Source organism: Rhinoderma darwinii, chromosome 6, assembly GCF_050947455.1.
Source record: "Rhinoderma darwinii isolate aRhiDar2 chromosome 6, aRhiDar2.hap1, whole genome shotgun sequence".
In the NCBI taxonomy this organism is placed as follows: domain Eukaryota; kingdom Metazoa; phylum Chordata; class Amphibia; order Anura; family Rhinodermatidae; genus Rhinoderma; species Rhinoderma darwinii.
The window spans coordinates 62350502-62371254 of record NC_134692.1 but is presented as its reverse complement, the minus strand read 5'-3'; the positions used below and the strand labels follow the sequence as shown (position 1 = coordinate 62371254).

At 42.6% G+C, this 20753-nt stretch overlaps 1 protein-coding gene across 2 annotated transcripts in view; it reads right to left on the bottom strand.

Annotated features, from left to right (window-relative positions):
• The window catches only part of CREB1 (cAMP responsive element binding protein 1), a 101895-nt gene extending 83589 nt beyond the window's left edge, over positions 1-18306 (bottom strand). For both annotated transcript variants that reach the window (XM_075829878.1, XM_075829879.1), the window contains exon 1: positions 18114-18306. The gene's annotated coding sequence lies outside the window, so the exon portion shown is untranslated. The remainder of the gene's footprint in view (positions 1-18113) is intronic.
• Positions 18307-20753: the final 2447 nt, after the last annotated feature.

The window sequence follows — 20753 nt, the reverse complement described above, 5'->3', positions numbered from 1 at the left end:
TCAGGGCGGCATCCCTCAGCTAGACCAGTTACAGCAGAAATCCACTTTAAGTGATTTTATCATGTTTTTGTGGAGTACTTATTTTCAACTAATTTTGATATGTTTTACTATTTCTTTAGTGTCTATAGACTATTTCCCTTTTACATACCCGGGAGCGTGTTTTGTCCCTATGCTTTTTTTCTGATGCAGTGCCGTAAAAAGGCCAATTAATGCATCATAATACAGCCAGTTAATGACTGCCATATACCTACGCGCAGTCACTAATGGGTTAATTGCAACAGTATTCCCTAATAACAGTGGCCTCTGTCAGGAGGGTAAGGCCTTATTCACACGACAGGGTCAGAGTATCGGCCGATAAAATCGTCCGTTTTTCTCAGCTGGTTTGCATCCGTTGAGATTCCCTTCGGGGCCGTGTTGCCGTTTTTAACGGCCGATTTTGACCCATTTTGCATCAGTTTTCTTCCCTGTCCATTTTAAAATCGGATGAATTTCATTTGTCAATTTTTGCCACACACTGCCCCCTGTAATGCGACACAGTCCCCTTCTAGGTAGCGCCACACAGCCCCCCCCCCCCCATAGGCAATGCAGGTAGTTTTACACAGCACCCCCCTACCTGTCTGTAGATAGCGCCACCGTTCCAGGAGAAGTCCCTGACTTCATTGTCCATATATGAAGACAGTGAAGTCAGGGACTTGTCCTGGAGTGGAGACACCGGCCACAGGGTCGGGGATTCCGCTTAAGAAGTGCCTGACGTCACTGTGTCCATATATGGACACACTGAAGTCAGGGACTTCCCCTGGAACGGAATCCCCAATCCCCGGCCACAGCTATGCCGAAGCTCGTACAGGAAGCAAAAGACATACCCTCCTCACATGCACTTCGCACTGTGAGGAGAGAGCGCGAGCGACGGAAGACACGGCCGTCACTTCAAGCACATTCAAGTGATGGCTGTGTATTACCCTGCCCCATAGACTTCTATGGGAGCCGGGCGGGCGGGCGGCCGAAAATAGGTCATGTCCAATTTTTCGACGGCCGGGTTTGGCAAAAAAAAATCGGTTGTGTGAATAGCCCCATTAGGAGTCTATTGTTCCTACTGCAGCCATGTGACGAAGCGCTAATGTACCCTGTCACACAACAAAGAGTTCAAGGTGTCGATTTGGCTTCCAAATTTCAATCCGATCGAGCATTTGTGAGATGCGCTGAAAAAAAAAGGTCTGATCTATGGAGTCTTCACCTCGCAACCTACAGGACATATGGATGAAGATACATGTAGTAGATTTTGTTGCAATAATTTGTGACTGAAAATCAGTTCTATTCATCTGAATGTGGTTGTTTCTGCAGGAGGTGTATGGATTTCTGCTAGTTCCATTTATATGAATGGGACAGATTGTCAGTCACAAAAAAATTAATTTCTGCCACGTGACTGCACCCTTAAAGGCTATATATACACCTTTAAGGCACTTTTTTTTTCTATCGAAATACAGTTATATGGTATAGATTAAAATGTACTTATTTTATTATTTAAAAAAAAAAAAGTTCCTCTTCTGTAGCTTCTATGTACCATATAACCTAAAAGTTTCAGAGCTGTACCGAGCCAAATCCATCAGTGAGCTGCACGGATGGCTCAGCTGACAGCGGCTGCTTTGTGCTCTTGAGCCGTTTTCTAAGCTCAGCTCCCATCTGAGCTTAGAAAAATCGCTCAGGAGTAAACAGCAGACGGATTCGACCCAGAGCAGTTTTCTAGCTTTTATGTAATATGGCACATAGACGTTGCAAAGTTGAAAGTTTATTTTATTTTTTTGTAAATAAAATTACATTACAAAACTGATTTTGAACACTAAATAAATGCATTTCAATTATTTAAAAAAAAAAAAAGTACAAAAGGATCTGCAGCTAATGGCTCGGTGCCAGATACCACAGGACATATTCAGAGGTCTTATGAAGTCCATGCCTTGATGGGTAAGAGTTGATTAACCCATTTCCGCCGCAGCCATTTTAGATTTGCTTCCATAACTTACTTTTATTCCGTCGATATAGCCATGAGGGCTTGTTTTTTGCGGGACGAGTTGTAGGTTTTCATGGAAACATTTATTGTACCATATAATGCCCCAGGAAACTGGAAAAACTTATTTGAAGCTATTTCACGTTTTAAAGATTTCAGAATAAAATTGAAATCGTGTTTTCATTTTAACTTCACCGCGCTGGATCATTGTTTTCCTTTCTTTCCTGCTTCACTGCCGTGTACCGTCACGGCGATCCTGGTGCAGCCCGTGGTTGAAACCTGCTAAATGGTGAGCTGGAGGATTCCTCCCAATATTTCTTCTACTATACGACATTAACTTTACTCTGCGGATCAATTTGATTATGGTAAATAAAACAACAAATTTATATCGATTTTGTTTTACTATTTTTACAAGGAAAAAAAAAAACAACGAACTCAGAGTTAAGCAACAGCTGTAATATACAGCCGAAACCTGCATCTTATGAAGAGGGCTCAGTCAGTGAGCCCACTCCATACTGATTCCGCAGTATATATATGGGGGGGGGGGGGGGTGTGTGTGCGTGCGTGTTCTTTGAGAAGACCCAAACTACACTGAAAAGTGGTCTTCTTAAAGTAGATGGCCAGTGTGCATAATATATGCTGGAACTTAATGAACGTAATCCCTTGGCGATGCAGCCATTTTTCCGCACTGCCTTCCAAAAGCCATAACTTTATTTTCCCATTGACAGCCATACGAGGACTTGTAATTAGCCGGACAAGTTGTAGTTTTTCACAGCGTTAATGGTTTGTTGGCTGGAATGGGGACAAAAAAAATAAAAATCGTCCTGTCTTTTTTTTTTGCCTTTCGTATTTACGACATACATCGCGTGGTAAAAAATGAAAAAAAAAAACAAAAACCTTTCCCCATTTTTTTTTTTTACGCTATAAATATGTTTACTTTTTTTTGCATCACAAATAAAAACTTAAAACTTTACTTAACTAAAGTCCCCTTACGGGACTTGAACCAGCTTGATCGCTTGCATGATATACTGTAAGGGTATGTTGACACGGCTTATTTTCGGGTCGTAAACGGCCTGAAAAATGGCCGAAAAATTGGAAGCAGAACGCCTCCACACATCTGCTCATTGATTTCAATGGGAAAACCGCCATCCTATTCGACAGGGCGGTTTTTACGCGGCCGTTTTTCAAAACGGGCACGTAAAATCAGGAGCTGTTTTCCCTTGAAACCAGCTCAGTATTTTCAGACGTTTTTGAGTTTGTGTCTGCACATACCCTAATACTAATGTATTGCAGTATATAACTATACTGACAGTCTCCAGCAGGGCTTCATAGGAGTACAAAGACGGCAGACCTGGGGCCTTTATTAGAATTGTGAGCAGCACTAATGCCAAATTAATGCGTTTGATCAGAATTGTGAGCAGCACTAATGGGGAATTAATTCCATTTAAGCCCAGACTGAGTTTCTCATTTTAATACATTTTTACTAACCTTAGTTTAACCCCTTCAGGACTGAGACTGTTTTGGCCAAGTGGACGCAGCCAATTATTTCAAATCTGACATGTGTCACTTTATGTGGTAATAACTTGAGAATGCTTTTACCTATCCAAGCGATTCTGAGATTGATTACTCATGTCATATTGTACTGTATGTTAGTGGAAAAATGTGATCAATAAATTTAGTGTTTGTGAAAATCACCAAACTTTAGAGAAAATTTGCATTTCTCTCAATTTAAATGTATCTGCTTGTGAAACAGATAGTAATACCACACACAATAGTTACTAACTAACATCTCCCATATGTCAACTTTATGTTGGCATTATTTCTTGAACATTCTTTTATTTTTCTAGGACGTTACAAGGCTTAGAACTTTAGCAGAAATTTCTCACATTTTCAAGAAAATTTCCAAAACCTATTTTTATAGGTACCAGTTCAGAAGTGGCTTTGAGGGGCTTATATATTAGAATCCCTATAAGTCACCCAATTTTAAAAACTGTACCCTCAAAGTATTCAATACAGCATTTAGAAAGTTTCTTAACCCTTAAAAGTAGGGGGGAAATGTACAAATTTATTTTTTTTGTCGGAAAATCCATTTTTTTCTGTAACACAAAAGGTTTTACCAGAGAAACACAACTCAATGTTTATTGCCCAGATACTGCACACATGTGGCCCTAGTGTGGTAATTGACTGAAGCACCGGCCTCAGAAGCAAAGGCGCACCTAGAGGATTTTTGGGGCCTCCTCTTTATTAGAATATGTTTTAGGCACCATGTCAGGTTTTAAGAGGTCTTGTAGTGCCAAAACAGTGGAAACACCACCCAAAAAGACACCATTTGGCAAACTACACACCTCAAGGAATTCATCAAGGGGTATAGTGAGCATTTTAACCACACATTTTTTTGCTGAATTTAGTGGAATAAGTCTGTAAAAATCTAAATCTAAATTTTTTCCAATAAAACTTAGAAATGATCAATTCTTACAAGGAATGAAGAAAAAGTGCCCCAAGATTTGTAAAGCAATTTCTACTGATTATGGCAATACCCCATATGTGGTAATAAACGGCTGTTTGGACACACGGCTTTTGGAGCTCAAGTTTACTCAATTGCTTTTCTGGTGTCATGTCGCATTTGAAAAGCCCCAGAAGTGACCTCATATGGGAAACTACAGCCCTAAAAAGAATTGGTCTGGGGGGTATAGTGAGCATTTTGATCCCATAAGTTTTTTGCTGAATTTAGTGTCAATTAGGCCATCAAAACTTCTATTGTTTTTATTCTTTTTTTACGGCGTTCACCGTGCACTATAAATGACATTTAATTTAGGCCTCATGCACACGGCCATGATTTCCAGGTCGGCCGGCCACTGAGTGACAGCTGCTCAATGAGCCCTGACCGCATAGGAATGAATGGGGCCGCAATTCTCCTATGGATTTTCGGGGAATTGCGGCCGCAAAAGCACGTTCGTGTGCATGGGGCCTTATTCTGTGGGTCGATGCGATTACGGCGATACCATATGTATATAGGTTTTTTACGGTTTACTGTGTTTGCACGATAAAATCACGGTTTTGTAAAAATTATTTCGTTTTTGTATCGCCATATTCTAAGAGCCACAACTTTTTTATTTTTCTATCAGGAAAGCTGTGTGAGGGCTTGTTTTTTGCGGAACAAACTAGTTTTTATCGGTACAATTTTTTTGGGTACATGCCACTTTTTGATCACTATTTATGAAATTATTTGGGAGCTGAAGTGACTACAAATAGCGATTCCGGTATAGTTTTTTTTATGGCGGTCACCGTGCGGGATAAATTACATGATATTTTTATAGTTCAGGCCGTTACGGACGCGGCGATACTAATTATGCAAAGTTTATTTATTTTTTTCTAATAATAAAAGGACTTTATAAGGGAAAAGGGCGATTTTTAACTTTTATTATTTTTACTTTATTTTGTACATTTATTTTTTACTTTTAGTCCCGTTAGGGATTTGAAGATCCAATTGTTGGATCGTTGCTATAATACCCTGAAATACTTATGTATTGCAGAGTATTACAGATGTCGGTTATACACTAACAGGAGGCATATTAGCCTTTGTTAGGCTTCCGGTTGCCATAGCAATCTCCCCCCCGCAATCTCGTAGCGCCAATGTTGCTGTAACAACTTAAATGCGGCAGCCGCTATTGACTGCCGCATTTAAGGGGTTAATCGGTTCGGATCGCTGCTGTGATCCGACCCGATGTTTTCCCCCAGTACTAAGGCTGCAAGTAGCAGCCTGTACTGGGAGATGCCGGGCTGCGGGCACAAGGACCAGTGCTGCAGCCCGTTAATCTACGTCGGGTGGTCGGGAAGGGGTTAAGGCTAGATTCACATGAACGTGTCCACTTTACGTCCGCAAAAAACGCAGCGTTTTTCCTGCCTCAGTTCCGTGTGGCATCAGTTTTTGAGGTCAGTGTTGGGGCACATTTTTTTTTCTCTCTGCATTGCTTTAGCAACTGGTGTGTGAATCCTGGACAGCACATGGATGACATCCGTGTGCGGTCAGTGATTTCCATGAACCTATTGACTTCAAAATAGGACACAAAGTGAATTTCACGCAACAGATACACGCTGCGTGAAAAACAACGCATGTCTGAATACCCCTATTGACTTTATTAGGTCCGTGTGGTGGCCGTGAAAAAAACCAGACACCACACGGACGTGAAATACGTTCGTCTGAATAAGCCCTGAGGGTATGTGCACACACACTAATTACGTCCGTAATTTACGGACGTATTTCGGCCGCAAGTACCGGACCGAACATAGTGCAGGGAGCCGGGCTCCTAGCATCATAGTTATATACGATGCTAGGAGTCCCTGCCTCGCTGCAGGACAACTGTCCCGTACTGTAATCATGTTTTCAGTACGGGACAGTAGTTCCACGGAGAGGCAGGGGCTCCTAGCATCGTACATATGTATGATGCTAGGAGCCCGGCTCCCTGCACTGAGTTCGGTCCGGGACTTGCGGCCGAAATACGTCCGTCAATTACGGACGTAATTAGTGTGTGTGCACATACCCTAAGACACAAACTCAAAAACGTCTGAAAATACGGAGCTGTTTTCAAGGGAAAAAAAGCTTCTGATTTTCAGACGTTTTTTAAGCCACTCACGATTTTCGCTGTGTTTTTTACGGCCGTTTTTGGAGCTTTTTATCAATAGTCAATGAAAAACAGCTCCAAAAACTTCCTAATAAGTGTCCTGCACTTCTTTTTCGCGGCCGTTGAGTCCGTGCCGCAATTGTGGACCAAGAACGGACATGCTTCATAATTCCCGGCACAGTTTTGTGGCACGGACACTCATCCGTAGAGATACGGAAAGGTGTCCGCGTTCAATTGAAGTGAATGGGTCCGTTGTTTGTGGACCGCAATTGCAGTCCACAAAAACTGAGGTTTTTTTTACGGTCGTGTGCATGGGGCCTTCGGGTATGGTCACACGAACAAAATGAAGTGGCTGAAAATCACGGAGCTGTTTTCAAGGGAAAACAGTCTCTGATTTCCAGGCGTTTTTTGTAGCAGAAAAAATGCTTCATTTTCAATTTGAAGATTCTTTTGAGGGATTTTTCATAGGGTCAATGGAAAATCAGCTCCAAAAACGCAGCAGCGTAAAAACACCTCATGTGAACAGCACAGTGTTTCCTATTGAATTCAATGGAAAGCTGTTTGTAGGCATTTTGCTAGTATTTTATAGTAGAAATATGCCTGAAAGAAACAGTGTGTGAACACACCCCTAAGGCTATGTTCACACAGCACGGATAAGCTGTGTAAAAAGCATACAGCGTATCCGCCCTGGGCACTGCAGGGTATTCTGTCCGAGAAACCGCACTAAATTGTGATGCAGTTTTTCGGCCGGAACGCCTACTGCGGAAAATTGCATGTATATAACAAATTTTTTTTTAAAAAAACACACACCACACACTTACCATCTGACATCCTGTAGACCAGCCTCCTGGGATGACGCTTTATGCCATATGACCGCTGCAGCCTGTGATTGGCTGCAGCGGTCACATGGGATGAAACATCATAGGAGACCGGCCTGGACGAAGAAGCACAGAATTCTGGGTAAGTATAATTTTTCTTTTTTTAAGCTGCAAAAAAATGCAACATTTGCTATTTGTCGCGGGTTTTACCTCCCCATTGAATTCAATGGGGGAAAACCTGCAACAAAAAAGCAACGATTATGCAAATACAATTAACATGCTGCGGATTGGAAAACTATGACGTCCTATTCTACAAATAAGTAAAAAATAAAAACTGGACAACCCCTTTAAATAATCCAATAAACTTAATCTATGTCAGTTAAACGGACACTAACTTTTCTAATAACTTATGCTAACGTAATAGTATACCTGATATAGATCAACATTGTATTTACTTAGTGTTAAAATATTGTTTTTTTTCCATGCAAATTGTGTGAAGTTACTGCCACTTGCGTCTTCTTTCCTGTAATCTGCTCTCCACCCTCTAGTATCAATCAAAATCTATCCCTAGTTTGAGAAGAGGAGACTGACTGCAAGGATGTGTCTCTTCAATGCCTGCCAATAGAAGTCTATGGAGGGGGGAGCAGGCAGGAAGAGGGATAAGAGAAAGACAGACACTGCACATAGTAGTCTATGAAGAGGGGCGCAGGAAGAGTGAGACACAGGCACATACAGCTGGTAAGGTTTATACGTCACTCCAGAGTTGGATTCTCAGCTACACTACTGTATGATGTCCCTCATGCTGCTGTAGCAGCATATATTTATAGAGAACTGAGAATTAGAAAGACCCTGTGGAGGGGAAAACTGCTAATGAGCGCAGTATACAAGTCATATAATGGCCAGAAAGAGTGTTATTCATTATGTACACATATATCAACATACTCTAAAAAGGCCGCTTAAACGTTAGATCTGCTTTAATTGCGGTTTCAGTGAGGGGAGACTAAAGTTTATTATTAATATTAAAGTGTAGCCAAACGTTCGGCAAACTTCTGACATGTCAGAAGTTTGGCTCGGTGGGGGTCCGAGCACTGAGACCCAACCAATCACTAGTACGAAGCATTCGTGTTAGCGCTCAGCTGCTTCGTGTGTTTGGCTTTTTCCGGAAATATATTGGTGTACGGACTCAATGGAAAGTCTATGAGTCCGTACGCCAATACATTGGCATTCCGGAATAAGCCGAACAGAAACGAAGCAGCTAAACGCTCACAAGAATGCTTCGTTCTAGCGATTGGTGAGGGTATCAGTGCTCTGACATGTCACTATCACGTCAGAAGTTTGCTGAAAGTTAGCTACACTTTAAGGCTCCTTTCACATAGCAGTATTTTGCAAGCCAAAACTAGGAGTGGATCAAAGCATGATGGAGGTACAAATCTTTCCTTTAGGCTTCGTTCACATCTGCGTTGGAGGCTCCATTAAGGGCCTCCGTCGCAGGTCCGGCCGAGTTTACCAGAGACAATAGCACAGCATGATGCGCTTTTGTCTCCGGTAAAATGACAGACACCCTGACGAAAAGGCGAGGGAACCTATTAAAGTCCATAGGTTCCATCGTGCAACAGGACTGTGCTTCCGTTATTTCCTTGTTTTGCTCCAACGGAGCAGAACGACAGAATAACCCGACACAGGTGTGAACATAGCCTTATACTTTTTCTCTGTGTAGGTTCCTAGTTTTGGCTTACAAACACAGATGCAAAATACTGGCCAAAGTACTGCCATGTGAAAGTGGCCTTACTATAAGGTCTATTGCACACAACCGTTGTGCCACTCAGGCCCGTTTTAACGGCATCCAAGTGGCACCCGATAAGTCATCATGGACACATTCACTTTAGCGGGTGAATTGGGTGTGTGAAAAACGGTCCGAGTCTCCGATCCAAGGAAAGATAGAACATGTCCTATCTTTCCTTTGATCACTGACGGGACTTAGGCGGCACATATAGTCGTGTGCATGAGGCGTAAATCATTGTTGACCCCCTGGGGTATGTTCACAAGTGGCAGAAATGTCTGCGACTGAGCCATACATCTCGGTGGGGTTTGCAGAAAGCCATGAAAATGCTGCAGGAACAACCCAATTTTTGTCACAAACCTAATGTGTGAACACATGCTTACTTTGTGTAAGGTCTTCGAAACGCCTTTTTAGAAAAAAACATAAGACTGACTGCTACGACCAGCAATTTCTACTGTTCCATCATTTTGCTAGATATATTCTCTTAAATTCGAAGCATAAAATTATTTTTATTTATTTTTAAGTTGGACAATCCCTAAATGTCAGAGCAAAAGACTTCTATCATACTTATCAGGCACAAAATAAATGAAATGTCTCAAGTGAACAACAATTCAACCCTTAGGCCTCATGCACACGACCATATTGGTTTTGCGGTTCACAAAACCACGGGTTCGCTGTGGACTGCAAAAAAACCTTGCTTTGCATCAGTGTCTCATCCGACTCACGGATCCACAACAATTCACCAGTATTGGTGAATACGTAAATCCGGACCGGATCCTGCCTGGCGTTTTTACAGTCCAGATTTGTGGCCCCTGCACCGATCCATGTAAATCACTGTAGTCTGAATGGGCCATAAAAAAAAAAAAAATAGGTCCGCGATTTATCCTCAAAAAAAGCAGATAGATTGCGGCCGTGTGCAGGAGGCCTTAGAAAAAACCCTTGTACGGTGTACTCCAGGTTTGACCCTGCCTTCTCTGGTTGTCATGTATTTGGGAATTAAAAACGGTCGGAAATAAGCCGTGTGAACATACCCTAACGCACATCTACCAACACAAAACTTTTGCCCACAAGAAAAAAAGGGGAAAACAAATTACAGAGGCTATTTAAATATGGCTTACCCCAAAATATTGTCTGTTTTTTTTTCTTTTTTTTATCTACCTTGCCTTCATCCAAAAGATGTTTTGCCTGTTCTTGCGGTTTACCTTATTTTGTAGTTTTAAACCAAGAAGCAATATTTCCTGATCCTCCTGCAAAAACTGCTCCAGTGGGTTTTTGCACAGTGGTTTGACAAAAACTCGTCAAAACACTCATCGAGGTTTTTTTTTCCTCTTTCTGACTCATTGAAATGGGGTTTTGGAGGCGGAAACCGCCTCAAGATGGGTCATGTTGCTTCTTTTTACCACGACGAGTTTTTTTTACTCGTGGTAAAAAAACTCGCCTGCCTCCCATTGAAATCAATGGGAGGCATTTTCGGGCGGTTTGAGGAGTTTTTTGGTGCGGTTTCTGCCCCAAAAATCTTGTCAAAAAACTCCGTGTGAACAGGGAAAAACATGTCTGCTTTCTTTCAGAAACAGCGCAGTACCAGTCTACAGATCGTGTGGTATTGCAGCTTCACTTCAAAAGAGCTGAGCTGCAATACCAGGCACAACCAATGGATGGGCATAGAGCTCTTCCTGGAAGAAAGCAGCCATGATTTTCATAATCCTGGACTTACCCTTTGATACATGCTGTTGTACAATACAGCTGTAGTGTCTTGTGGAAGGGGTTGTCACCACCGCAGCAGCCAATCAGTGGCCTCAGCGGTCATGTGCCGTGCTACTGACATCACTGCTTGGTAAGTAAGGCATGTGACCGCTGCGGCAATTGACTGGCTTGTAAAGATAGATAAAATGCCGCTGGACTAGTGGGATCCTCTTTTTTTCTCATCATTAACAGCTTTTCTATTTTTCAAGAACTGGTCAAACCCTTTAAAAACAGAGCCTGTTTTAAGAGGCTCTGTCCCCAGTTCATCGCTTCCCTATCTCCTACCTAATCTAATAGGCGCTTTAATGCTGATAACTCCTGTGTTTTTTGTTTAAAAAAAGTTTATTATTTCCGAAGTTATGTTTTTTTTTTTATATATATATATATATATATATATATATATATATATATATATATTTATGCAAATTTTCTCTTAATGTCCAACTGGGCTTTTTTTTTTTTCACCAGGTGGGCGTTGTAAAAAAAAACTGTATGACGATAATCGTCCTGGTGCGGCTGTAGGCGATGTCTGGTCCGTCTTCCGTCGCTCTGGTGAAGGGCCTGCGGGAGTAAGTGACGTCGCAGCAGGATCTCGTGATTCTAGCTGAGATCACGCTGGGCTGGACTCAAGAGACGTGTATGGACGCCGATTGGTCAGTCATACAGTTTTCTATACATCACCCAAAGTATGGGCGCACGGCCCGTAAACCGTGAAAAATAGGACATGCGCTATAATTCCGTGCACAGTTCTACAGCACAGACACCCATTCGTAGCAATACGGAAAGGCATTCACAGCCAATAGAACTGAATGGGTCCATAATTGCGGACCGTATTATGGGGAATTTTTATGGTCGCGTGCATGGGGCTAAATCACTATGTAACATGTGGATTTCTAGGCTGATTCAATAGCGTAGTGTTCATGCATGTGTATCCGGCCTTTGAGACATTTGTGCAGCTCTTCCTACTGCTGAATGCAATGACACAACTAAACTTTGAAATGGGTGATTTCAAAGTCTCCAACATGGGGAAAAGTTTGCCTGTGTCGTGGTCCTGGATTGGTCGCAGTTCCCATGGAATTACCTCCAAAAGTTTCCCAGCCCAATCAATTTATACACGTGGGAGCACTAAGGCGGGATTCACACGACCGGGTCCCACCCGAGCCCGAGTGTCGGCCGGTAAAATCGGCCATTTTGCCCAGCCGGTTTACATTAAGTTATGCATCCGTTCCGGGCAGATCTGGACAGTAACATCAGCGGCAACTCCTGAAGGGGAATCCCAATGTGTTCGGGGATTCCGCTTCAGGAGTTTCCCCTGATGTCCCTGCCCAGATATGGACAGACACATCAAGCGCTCTGTCCAGGAGCGGAATCCCCGAACACACGGGGATTCCCCTCCTTCAGGGAGCTAAAAATGGAGCTAGCACATAGCAGAACGGGGAGATACCTCCCTGCTCTGCTATAGTGGCGTCGCTACATTAGTAGCAGCCGCAACAGCAGCTGCTAGCGGCGCCATGGAAGGTGTCGCCGGGCCAGGGCGCTTTTAACAAGCAGGGGAAGGGAGCCAGCGCAGCGCTCCCTCCACCTGCTGTACACCCCGGCCCTGCCACACAGTGTACAGCGTAGGCATTCGTCCGAATGGCATCAACTCCTCCTCACATGCACTCTGCGCTGTGAGGAGGAGATAGAGCGCAAGCCACGGAAAACCCGGCCATCACTCGGGACACATTCCGGTGATGGCCGTGTATTACCCGGCCGAAAATAGAGTATGTCCTATTTTTTGACAGACAGTTTTCCCGGCCGTCAAAAAAACGGTCGTGTGAATAGCCCTATTAGGGGTCTATTATTCCTAATGCAGCCGGGTGCCGGCCGATTTATGAACGGCTGGCACCCGGACGGGAAACCCTGTCGTGTGAATGAGGCCTAAATAGTGTCATGGTGTACTAGGAAAACAAACAAAACAAGAATCACCTAAAGGGACACATTGAAGAAATTTGCATAACATCAGAGATTAGTAAGAAAGATATCAGAATGGTAGAGAGAGCGTTTTGTGAATAAAGTGACCATTTGTAAAAAAAATAAAAAATATCCAATATACATCTATATATCTGCCAGTCTATACTGTATGCAATGCTGGCCATACACAGCTGACTGCTTACTGTTATCTCCCCTAAAAATATGCATTTTACTGTCAGAGGGGAATATAAGCTTCTGCAAGTAACCTCAATCAGCGCTTATATGCCAGGAAAACAAAATGTTTGGCTTAAAAAAAAAAAATAATCGAACGGATCCCCAATCCTTATTTTAGGTGACATTTGGGCTACCCCCATACATATACATTAGGATCTGCCACAGTTTACTTAGGCCTCATGCACTCGGCCTTGCCCGTAATCACGGGCAAGGCCGGCCGCGAACAGCTACCCGAATTTTTGGCCCATGCTCACATACAAAAGTATGGCAGCATGGTCCGTAAAATGCAAAAGATAGGATATATTCTATCTTTTGCATCGGCTTTCTACAGCCCGGACACCTTATACAGCAAATGCATAGGAGAGGACAAAAGGCTCCATGGGACCGGGCCCATGCTTTTGATTAATTACATCACAGGTCTTTTGGATACTGGGAATTTTCTGGAACTTAATGAATAAGAATAGTAAAAAAAAACAAAAAAAAAAAAAACACAACAGTAACAGTCTACAGTGTATTTTATTATTTCAAAATAAATGACAAACCCTATTTTACAAAAAGGGTGCTGTTCTGTTCCAAATTCATTCACCTTCCAAAAATGTAAAATACACGTGCATCTATATTTACATACAATACATGCCTTTTCTGTACTATTAGTCTAAATGTACATGGAAAAACCTATAAACTAGTCTAAAGAATATACGGTTCGCGCCTTTCCTTTAGGACAGAAACAAACTCAGAGCTGCAGTGTACAGTAATACACAGATAGCCTAAGTGACACATAGCCGTACCAGAAATGAAGAAAAACACATGCTTATGGCATATTTGGACCCCCCGTATCTCAGTTAGGCTGGGTTCATAGTTTTTTGCAGGAGCAGAATCTGCCTCAAAATGACATTTGGAATGTTAAGGCAGATTTTCTTCTGCCTGCACACTGATTTTCGCCCACGGCCATAAGACGCCGCAGGCATAAAACGCCACGAAATACGCATTCTCTGCCTCCCATTGATGTCAATGGGAGGTCAGAGGCGTTAACGCCCAAAGATAGGGCATGTCCCTTTTTCCCGCGAGCCAGTTTTTCCGCTCGTGGAAAAAAAAAAAAAACACGCCTCCGCCTCCCATTGAAATCAATGGAAGGCATTTTCTGCCATTTGTTGGCGCGGTTTTCTCGTAAAAAAAACAAAAAAAAAAACAAACTGTGCGAACCAAGCCTTACTGAGGCAAAGTCAAAGCCTCAACCTACAGAAATACTTCTCCCGCCTAAAAGGAAGTAACACAGATACAAAAATAAAAACCAGAACATTGTTGTTTTGAACTTTATTATAAAAGAAGATGTAAAAAAATTTTAAAATAAAAAACACCAAGTGGCAAGGGGGATGTAGAGAAATTAAATAATTTGAGCATTGTGTCAATCAACTTGACAAAAGTTTTCACTTTGGTCAAGCAATGAGTTCATTGAGAGATTAGTATTGTGCAGTATTTAAGTAAAGCTTTATTCACACTGGGGAAATTACAGCTCTGTGTTAGATAGAGCAACAGATTTACCAAAAAGAAATAAATAAAAAAATCAATCAAAACAACCTCTGGTGAATGCTGTGGGGAAAAAAAAATTAGGAAAGGCTTCTTTGCAGTGTTTGAATATGGTACAGCTTTTGGCTCACAGAGGTGCTAATAATCCCACATTATAAAGCCTCAGGGTATGTTCACACGCTGTCAAAAACGTCAGAAAATACAGAGCTGTTTTGAAGGGAAAATAGCTCCTAATTTTCAGACGTTTTTTAAGCCACTCACGATATTCGCAGCGTTTTTGGAGCGGTTTTCAATAGAGTCTTTGAAAAACGGCTCCAAAAACGTCCCATGAAGTGACATGCACTTTTTCCAAACTGTCGCGTAAAAAAACGGTCCGTCGGGAACAGAGCTCTGTTTTTATTGAAATAAATGGGCAGATGTTTGGAGGCGTTCGGCTTACGATTTTTCGGCCCGAAAAACGGCCGAAAATAGCCCGTGTGAACATACCCTTACTGACTACACCACCACAAACACAAATTAGGGAACGTCTGATTTTTGGTAGATGGACATTTAAGTGCGCTTTATAAATTCTAGCAGTAGAGACTTAAAGGCTATGTACACTTTCAAAATAATCTTTTTTTTTTTATATAAAAAGCATCAGTGTGACTGGTGCAACTTTCAAAATACTTTATTAAATACTTAATTATTTTTACTTTGAGATACAGCTGCTCTGTATCCTGTATGTCAGGTCCTCGGGACTGATAAGTTTAGTGAAAGTGGGTCCTGCGATTCACCTGTAATGGATCACATCTAAGTTAGATCCTACGTTCATAACTTAGATGTGATCGATTACAGGTGGATCCTGCCACTGTCACTGAGCCTGTTAGTCCCGCGGGCCTGACTGATTCAGGACTGAGCGCATGATACAGCTGCTCTGTATAAAGAATACAAAGCAGGTGTATCTCAAAAAGTAGAAACATTTATTAAATAAAAAGCATTTTGAAAGTTTAACCAATTACACTGAAATAAAACATTTTTTTTAAATAAAAATTTTATTCAAACTGCATACATAGCCTTTAGGCTGGGTTCACATGGAGTTTTTTTTAAGGAAAATCTAAAATGGAATTTTGAGGCATATTTTCCTCTGCCTGCACGCTGATTTTCACAGCGTTTTCCGCCAGCGGCCATTGAGCGCCGCGGGCATAAAACGCTGCCAAATACTCTGCCTCCCATTGATGTAAAAAAAAAAAACTCAGTGTGAACAGGCCCTAAGAGGGGTTTTCAGTTAGAAGAAATTGTAGCCCAACTCTCCGCACCCCCACCAATTAGCGGTTTTGAAAGGGCTGTGGCGCTCATATCCACAATGCTCCCCTTCACTCCTTACCCATGCCCCACTGAATTGACGACACGTGAAGAGGCGGTACACGGTATCACAACCTTCTACCATTCAAATTAATGGGAGAAGGCTGCAATACTGTGAACCACTATAAGTGTATCGGTGATTTACAGTACCAGCAGTGACAGGAATGAAGTGGAAGCAGCGCTTGTACGAGTGCCAAGGACCCTTCAAAAACAGCTGAAAAAAAAGTCGGACCCCCACCGACCAGATATTAATGGCATATCCTGAGGATAAGACGACATTCTTCAAACTGGAAAACCCCTTCAAAATTCCCATAGCCCAACCATATATATTGATAAAAGGTGATACGACAGGAGCCATTTAGGGTACTCAAACATCCACAATTTTATATTAGTGGCCAAGCATATGAGAACCTCTACAGAAAGAAACCCAAGCTACAATGAGGGTGTATTCACACATCCAGTACTTGTTACAGAATTTTAGTTCTGGCTGGAGGTAATGTATATTCACTGTCAGGACACTGTAGTAATGTTAGGGCTTGTGTATGAGGCTGCACATAGCGATATAGCTATATCGCTATCTGCTGTGTAAATGAATGGAGCGAAGTGCATGATGCTGATTGGTCAGCGTCATACACTCCTCTGTACAACGCCCACTTGGTCTAAAATAAAAACACGCCCACTTGGGCATTAAGAAACGAATTAGCATATATCTAAAATCGCTCATAAAGTGGTAAAAATAGATTGTTTTTCTAAATAAAAAGCATTACTGTCACCTACATTATAGCGCCGATCACATGATGTAGGAGACAGGGCACTTATAATGTGGTGACAGAGTCTCTTTAAACTTTCTAGGCACCTTGGCAATGTTGCTTTTTGAATTTGTCCTGCCAGGGTTGAAACAGAACGATCTATAGCTGTGAACCACTATAATTTCATGCGGTGCTTTGTACTCATCTGTCAGTCTATCACTGTCAGTCTCGATTACATTAAGGCCTGTCATGCTGTCATCACATTCTTCTATACACTTTATTAAACTAGAGACCTTTGGCCTAGAGGACCATATACAATCCATGTACAAAAGCTGCAACCTTCATGTGAAGTCACACAATAGAAACAGACACTGCAGTGCAACACATTTATTGATGTCTATGGGAAAAGTGAAGGAGCACTAAAGTCAGTCGTGCAACACATGAAAGGTGGTTGAGCTCGAGCCACATCATTTATAAAATCGGTGTTGTAAAGTGGATTAATGTATATTCAATTGTATTTTGTATAAAGGAAAAAACACCACAACAGAGACCAGATTACAGAACTGTCAAAAATAAATCACTGCAACATAGAAAAAAAACCAACACATTTCCCTGGTAAAGCGCAGATTACCAGGGACAGATTAAAGTGAATTCTGATTTTACATCTGGATTGTACAACACAATAAAAGAAAAACCAAATGCAAAACCAGAATTGACCAAACCTTGCCCTGGCAATGTGTATCCAAGAGCTTACACTCAGCTACAACCCCCTAGCGCAGTCACACTCATCAGAAATATATGAATATAAAGGCGGGAGAACAGGGCAGACATGAGTACAGGCCATTTACACGAATCTCAAGATTATTATGTAACATTGAAAATAAAGAAAAAGCTACACAACTCTCAGGTCCGGATAAATAGTTATCGGAGAGATTTTACACGAGTAGATATAGTTTCCTGGAGCGATCCGGGGAGTGCGACCCTTTCCCCCCGCTTCCAGGTGACCCCCATGTCTGCCTTGTACACCCCCGGCTCAGGCCGCTATCCCCGGCTGCCTCACAGCGGCCGCCATTATCCTTTGTTTCGCGGCTATTTCACTCCCTAGCCTTCCTTCCTCAACACGGGTCAGCAGTGTCTCCATGTTCGTATTCTGCACGCACAGGCATTTACACGTAAACCAAGGGGAAGGGAAAAAAAATAAAAATATCAAATGTCGGGAAAAGGCTTCCTAACAAGCTCCGAGCCCACTGTAAGTGTGCCCTTATGTTAAAGAGGAGAGCCCGGTGCTGCGGCCTGCTCCACGTCTCTCCTCCAGCCTCTCCCTCTCCTCCTCCTTCCTCTTACCGGGTTACACTGCCTCTCCTCCGTCACTGCTTTCGTTCGCGGCTGGGATCTCGCTGGGCTTTTTTTATTCTCTTCCCCACCACGTAACACACCGCGTCAAACTACACCTCCGCCGCGTCACTGTGCTGTTCGCTCCTCTCTCTCCTTCCTCTGCTGCTGGGCGGCTTCTATTTTTTTTCCCCCCCCCTCAGTGTCGGGCGCGGCATTGCACTGCAGGCTCTACTCCAACAGAACGCTAGCCATGCCCCAGCAGTTCCGACAGCCAACCAACGGGGAGGGGCGGGGTTTAGGTCGCACTTTGCGCATGAGTGCTGAGGGGATGGAGCCGGAAGTAAAACCAGTGTTCCCGCTCTCTGGGTGACAGGGAGGTAGCGGTGTAGTGTTTGGTGTGGGCGCTTGGTTGTCTGGGATGTATGGACAATTCCCTAGTGAGGTGACAGGAATGGAGTTGCTAGTGGTAGAATTTACAGGCATTCATAGCTGAAAAGACTAGTATGAAGTTGCTTGCAGGACCTACCCAGAGAAATTCCAGCGTAGAAGACACCACTGAACAGGCTTGTGTGGCGCTTCAGCATGGAAGGATCCTGTAGTCACAACCAGCAATGAGCCACCGTTATAAATATTGTCACAGACCAGTTTTTGAATAGGTATGGCGCAAAAAAGCCATGTAGCCCATGCATTTGTCGTATGTGTGTGTGTATATATATATATATATATACATACATATATATATACATACATACATCTCAACCGGTGGCGTATTAAGTGTACCCTGGGCTGTTGACACAACTTGGGCCCCCTCACACGCAATTCAACCCCCTCCAACCCGCTGACACAGTACCCATCAGTGCCACTAACCTGACGGATACAGGTTTTAGCACTAGATACAGCTGCTCTGTATACAGGATATAAAGCAGCTGTATCTCAAAAAGTAAAAATAATTTTAAATAAAAAGTATTTAGAGAGTTGCACCAAACACACTGATACACTGTTATATTAACCCCTTCCTGACATTTGTCGTATAGATACGTCATGGAAAGCTAGTGCTTCCCGCATTTTGCCGTATCCATACGACAAATGGTGCACGCCGGCTCAAAAGCTGAGTCGGTGCCACCAGCCCCGGGTGTCGGCTGCATGTTATAGCTGACACCCTAGGGTAATGGCGAGGTCTGAAGTTTGCTCTGATCCCCTCCATTAACCCCTTAAGTGCAGCGGTCAAAAGCGATCGCTGCATTTAAGTTGTTTGCAGCTCGTCGGAACCCCAGCAATGAAATTGCAGGGGTTCCGGTGGCTACAATGACAACCGGAGGCCTAATACTGGTCGCCCAATCTGCCTAGTACGGAAACCTTCCGGGACCCGCCCGGTGGCGGAGCCTGAAAGGCTTCCGTAGCCGCCGGCTCAGGAGTTGAGCTGGCATCATCAGCAGTGGATATCCGCTGTATGTTACAGCAGACATCCACCTGTAACGGCAGAAACCGGAGCTAGCTCTGATCCCTGCCATTAACCCCTTAGATGCAGCGATCGCTGCATCTTCGAGGTTGCTTGCAGATCGCCAGCCCTACCATGCAATCAGGGCTGGCGACTGCTGCTATGGCAACAGGAGACTTAACAATGGCCTCCTGCTCTGCCATTACGGAAGCCGATTAGGCTCAGCCGGGAGGTGAAGCCTAATCTGCTTGCTGTCAGTGAATGACTGACAGATCTAATACATTGCAATTCATAGGTAATGCAATGTATTAGAAAAAAAAATCTGACAGTTGGACCTAATATTTAGTATCGCCGCGTCCGTAACGACCTAAACTATAAAAATATTATGTTATTTATTCCATGTGGTGAACGATGTAAAATAAAACTTGTAAAAAATTACCAGAATTTCAGTTTTTTGGTCACTTTGCCTACAAACATTGGAATAAAAAGTGATCAAAAAGTCGCATGTATCCAAAAATGATACCTATAAAAACTATCGCTCGTCTCGCAAAAAACAAGCCCTCATACAGCTCCGTCAACAAAAAAATTAAAACGTTATGGTTCTCACAACTTGGCAACAGAAAACAGATACATTCTCTTTACAAAAGTAATTTTATTGTGCAAAAAGTTGTAAAACATAAAAAAGTGCTATAAATTAGGTATCGGCGAATCGTACTGACCCGTAAAATAAAGCTAACCCCTTCAGGACCCAGCCTGTTTTGTCCTTCAGGACGCAGCCAATTTTTTCAAATCTGTTGCTTTATGCAGTAATAACTCTGGAATGCTTTTACCTATCCAAGCGATTCTGAGATAGTTTTCTCGTGACATGTTGTACTTTATGTTAGTGAAAAAATTTGGTTGATAAATTTGGTATTTATTTCTGAAAAGCACCAAAAGTTAGAGAAAGTTTGCAAAAATTTGCATTTTTCTAAATTTAAACGTATCTGCTTGTAAAACAGATAGTAATACCACACAAAATAGTTACTAATTAACATTTCCCATATGTCTACTTTAGGTTGGCATCGTTTTTTCAACATTCTTTTATTTTTCTAGGACGTTACAAAGCTTAGAACTTTAGCAGCAATTTCTCATATTTTAAAGAAAGTGTCAAAAGGCCATTTTTTCAGGGACCAGTTCAGATCTGAAGTGGCTTTGAGGGCCTTATATATTAG